The following is a 6,000-nucleotide window of genomic DNA, read 5'->3' as shown; positions in this document are numbered from 1 at the left end:
GTCATTGGATTTCTTTTTCAATTGACCTCATCCTTCCAATTGCACTATGGCCCTGAGGTCAACTCAGCCTCTAACAGAAATGAATACCAGGAATTAATTAAATAATTTTCCTGGGGAGTAAAGTGCAGCCGGCACGTAAGGCTGATTGTCTAGAACCCTGTGGGCCTTCATGGCCTCTTACAGGGATAGCTTTATTTTTTTCTTTATGTCATTAACAATAACCGAAGTGGTTTCTGTACACACTTCTTTGGTTCAGTCTATAACACTGCGTCAAAGTATGTGTGCAAAAAATCAACAGTTGAATAATGTAATGAAACTGAATGAAGCTGAGACATTCAGTAAGAACTGCTTCCAGCTTGGAAATGTGAATTCAAGCAGAAAGGTTTGGAATTTGTTCCTTACACGTTTTACTGCATGTTTTGATGAATGATAAATAAAGAAATCAGTAAGAAATTTGTTAGTGAATAATTTTATTTAAAAGAAAAATAGCCTTGCTGAAGATCAATTTTTGCATGGGAATGTAATTATATCATTGCATATACGAGTACCATTTACGCACTGTATTACAAAACTGATGATTTTAACGTTGTTCAGATGTAAATATTTGTATAATTCGTTGCCTAAATCAAAGTACACTGAGAAATGGATCTTTATTTTAGCGCAGTATTATAGTCAGGGAGAAAAGATAATGTATTATTATTTATAACTATTTTATATTTATCTAATTTGGAAAAAGTTGTACTATGGGAATGCCATCTGTTATGTATTACCAACAAGACTTTGAGATGGTGGTCTTCAAAATGCAGTGTTTCAGTCTTGAATGTATTATATACTATCCTGTGACACTATATCCATATTTGTGTACAATAATGAAAATGAGTGTTCATATACAATGTGAATGTGAAGACATGGAAGACACTGAATAAGGTTCCAGTTTAATTGATTAAAATTTGACTGTGCCATGTAGATAAGAATTATAAATCTTGAAACTATATTATGTTACATATTTTGTAAAGATTATAAAAGTAAGTATAGAGATATAAAAATACTGCCTACCAAGATACGGTTATAACCAGATCCATGCAGAGTCCTTCTACAGAAGTGAGAGAATTTCTGGTCTTATATGGAATTAGACAGTTTATTACCATGTTCTCAACACTCTGCTACAGACCCCCCATCCTGAGCCAGCCCATATCCTTGTACCCCATTTTTTTAAGATCAGTTTTTGCTTTATCCTCACATCAATGCTAGGTTTCATGAATGATTTCCTTCCTTCAGGTTTTCAGACTAGAACTTTGTATGCATTTCTCTCCATCATTATGGATGTGTCACATCCTTTCATTGATCACCCTAACAACATTAAGTGAAACTGATGAATAATGAAGCTCCTGATTATGTAGTTTCTACCAGCCCTCTTTACTCCCTCTCATTTAGGTTCAAAATATTTTTCTCAGTACCATGATCTCACATACTCTAAATCTCCATGGATTGGCTATTAAATATGGAGAATACATGCAAAGCTCTCAAACAAATTTCCCCATCTGTGAACCTTCCCTTAGTTCTGTAGCAAAGTGTTCTTTAATATGTTCACCTAGCATAGAGTTTTATGGCTTTATCTGAAGAGGTGTTTTTGCTGTGCATCAAATATATGCCAAATGTAAAAACTGAGCATACTAATGTCAATTATTTAATAAAATTTAAAAAACCTCCAACAAAACGTACCAATTGTTGAAAAAGGTGTTTGGAAGGGACACCTATTGAGGATTCTTTTTTAATGATGATGAAAGGTTCTTTGAAGGAAGTGAGGTTGAAGATGGTGAATAACCTGGATGTCCAGAATAGTAGGAGAAAAATTAAATATGGATAAGGAAAGAGTAAGACAAATTGTAACAGAAATGTGAACATGAAAAAAGTCTGTGACAAAATAATGCCTAAGAATTTCACTGAAGAAGAGCAACTGAAAAGAAATTTATTTTGGCATTTTGCAATATATGGTAGAAGATAAAGACTTTTTAACCAGTGTGCTCACATGTAATGAAACTTATTTCAGCACAACCCATAAACCAAATGCCAGTCAATGCAATTGATATCAATTCACTCTCAAATGTCAGAGATCCAAAATCAAGAAAATGCTTGTCATCTTCTTCACTGTTAAAGGAGCTGCTACAGCTGAGTATTTCCCACCCAGTCAGACCATGAATCAGGAATACTGTATTACGTTGAGCATTAGTCGAAATTGCAAGAAAGATTTCAAAGGATTCCTTAGTTGAGAGAATAGTTGGATTCTACACCAGGACAGCACTTGAATGCAGTGTTATTAGTTTGGCAGTTTCTAGACAAAAAAGAATGTTCCTCTACTTGATAAAGCCCTTTATTTCAAGCTATGTTTCATATTCCCGAGGCCTATTCATATACATCATGTTAGATCCTTATATTGGGTGGTACTAGTGTTGCTATCACCTAACAAGTTTGTGCATACACCAGGGTTTTGATGCTCATTACAGACAGTTACACAATATGATGACACATTGGCTTTCAACAGCTTGACATATATAACAAGCGTTATGATCAGCCTACTGGATCACAAGCTGACATGGTTCAATACTAAATCAACCGATTCCTGCACAGCAGTTCTATCACTTGACCATTTTCTCTCTAGGGGATATACACGTATAGGCTCTAATAAATATACTCAAATATTACTTTAAAAATAAAAACAAACAATTTGCATGAGACAGTCCTTTAATTGATTCTTCTTCTCGTCATCACATTAAGATATTCAACATATGTAAACACCCACAGTGTAACTAAAGTGTACATGCCGTAGGTTACTTACATTTCTTTGCATCAGGTAAAGGTGTTTGTAAGAAAACAGTGTGTATACTATAGTACAAGCTGTCATTAATGTTACTGTTAATTAGTGGGGGTGGAGTCCAACTGGGTCCATTCAACATGGCGGCCACTGATTGGCCTATTGTAACCTGCCCCGGGTGATTATGATGATGGATAATTTGGTGGAATGATGATTGGCAGGGGAAACCAAAGTACTCACAGAAAACCCGCCACAGTGCCACTTTGTCCACCACAAATCCCACTTGACCAGACCCGGGATCGAACCCGGGCCACTGCGGTGGGAAGCCAGCAACTAACCGCTTGAGCTATGTCATGGCCCAGTGTTATTGTTATATTTTATAACTTTCTTATAAAGGTATTTGGTACTGTGTACAGTGTGTTTTAAAGTGTGTACAAGACTGGAGAGTGGATTTGATTTTAAACATGCATCTTTTGTCTCTCCTGAAACAGAATTTTTTTTTTCCATCTAATTTTTCAGTCCTACATGAATAAGTGCAGAATTTATAGCATTGTGTTAATTTTGTATGCATAAAGAAAAGTGTATATAGGAGGATAGTGGGTACACTGAAGTACAGTTTGTAATTGATGTTATTCTTTTCATATTTCATAACTGCCTGTTAAGTATGTAAGGTTCTGTCAACAATTTGTGTTGTAATGAGTACAAGAAATGTGATTGGGTGTGATTTGACAACTGTATCTACTTGAAGCTGTTCGTAAGTCTCCAGGTCATGCCTGCATTGATGCAGACATCATTCAGCTATTAAGCTTTAAACATAAGACTATGAGTATATTGGCAGGTGATATCTATGTACATAGATCTCTGGAAGGCACATTAAATATGAATGAATCTGAATTCTTAACATCCATTTTGTAATATTGCAGTTTCAAACCCTTCAATGAGAAAGTATAAGGCTTCTGTGACATGAACAGATTCGAAATATTGGTGCCACAATGCCCCACTCATTACTCCCCTGCGGAAAATGGTGACCATCTGGACATTGTGGTTCATTAGAATATCAGAATGTCAGATATCATTGTTTCTGATATCCTGGACTCAGACCATCTACCAATAGTATTCCACATAATGGATCATGTCAAAAATAGGAATCTTTTGGAACCTGTTGAAAATTTCACAGATTGGGAGTGTTCTCAAAGCCTTGTCTCTGATTTAATATCACATAGAATTGAAATTAACCGGGATGAAGAGGCCGATAAAGCGGCACATGACTTTACAGCCTCTATTGCTTTGGCATATATGTTGTTGACTAGTAACATTACCCTTTCAGACCTAAACAGACCTTCTTTGTTTAAATCTTTGTTAAAACACAAACAGAGGTAAAGGAAATTATCGCATGAAACCAGGGATCCAGCACGTAAAATCACAGTTAATTGGCTTGAGAAGATAGACAACTGACCCACAAAAAGGCACTGGAATGGTGGGAAACAAAAATAGCTCTGCAGTTAACCTCAGGCTATATGACCAATTGCAAAATTCATCAAAAGAGGGATGGATCAAAGGTGTCAACTGCTGTTCATGGTCTTTTAGGCCTTAAATTTCATCTGTTAGAGAAAACCAACATAATTGATGACCACTTGGAAAATCAGTTCACATTCCATGATTTGTGTGACTACAACCATGAGGTGTGGGTGGAGGCTAGAGTTCAATATCTGCTCAAAGCTGTGGACAACGACCCCCTGAAAGAATCAGACTTTGTGAAATACAGAAATTTATAAATTCCTTGATATTGCAAAAGGCCTACAGGATGGACGGCACTCCAAATTAATGCCTCAGACACCTTCCAAGTTGAGCATTGAATTTTAATTTTAATTTACTTACATTCCGTAAATCAAAGTACAGGTTGATATCATAGGATATGGGACAAGTCAAATACAAATACATAATATCTGTACAAAAATAGTTTTGCTTGAAAAGTTAATAAGATTAGAATACAGTATTAATATTACCATGCTAATTGGATACATACAGCACAGTCCAAATAACCAAAATGTTACAGCAGCATGCTTGGAAATACACTCTAGCTTAGAATTTATACCAGTTACTCTTTGTTTACATTGAAATATTCATCTATGGAGTAGAGGAAGTGAGTATATAAGTAACATTTAATGCTGTTTTAAATTGCTTAATGTTACCAGTTGCTATTTTGAGACTTTGAGGGAGGCTACTGAACACTTTTTGATGCCGAAGGAGCGAATTCTTTTTGATATAGAGATAGATTTGCTAAATATTAGTGGAAATTGAGTTTTTCCCTTTTATTTATGTTACTGATGTCAGAATTTAAATTGTACATGTTTTTGTTGCCTATCACAAATAACAGGAGTGAGAGCATGTATTGTGGGTGAAACGGTAATATAAGTTTTTAAATAAATCTCTGCAAGAATCTCAATTCTTGCTTCTTGTGATAATTCTAATTGTCCTATTTTGCATTTTCAAGATTTTAGTGCTATCTGTAGAGTCTCCCCAGAATATTATTTCATATGACATAGCAGAGTGAAAGTAGGCATAGTGAACCATTTTCATTACTTCCTGAGACATGCAGAGTTTAACAGATCTGAGTGCATAACATGTTGCACTTAACGTGTTTAGTACCTGCTGAACCAAGACAGTGTACTGCCTATAAGTAATCCAAGAAATTCTGTGTCATGTGCTTTAAAAATTATTTTGTTAGCATAGCTTACATCCAGTTTAATTTGGGTCCAATTTTTTGTCAAAAATTGTAACAGATGTGGTTTTTAAATATTTAGTAATGGACTACTGGCTCTGAACCGTTTATTTAAGTATCTGAATACAGTCATTACATCACTTATAAAATCTATGGGGTTAGAGTTGGTAACTATTTTACTAGTATCGTCTGCAAACAGAATTGCTTTAGATTATTCTTAAGAAAGTGTGGTAAGTAATTTATATATAGAAGAAAGGGCAAAGGATCTAGTATGAATCCTTGTGGGATGCCATGCCTTATTTTACCCCATTCTGAAGCAATCTGATGACTAAAGTTTATGTTCTTTATTTCCATCCTCTGATATCCATCCCGCTCTGTTGGTATAGTTTGCTTGCAGAGTTTAATTGTTTTTGATATCCATCCATAAGGTATGATTTAATCCAATTGTTAGCTTTACCAGTTATTC

The sequence above is a fragment of the Cryptotermes secundus genome, unplaced genomic scaffold (assembly GCF_002891405.2).
Source record: "Cryptotermes secundus unplaced genomic scaffold, Csec_1.0 scaffold629, whole genome shotgun sequence".
In the NCBI taxonomy this organism is placed as follows: Eukaryota; Metazoa; Arthropoda; class Insecta; order Blattodea; family Kalotermitidae; genus Cryptotermes; species Cryptotermes secundus.
This window is presented reverse-complemented; position numbering follows the sequence as displayed.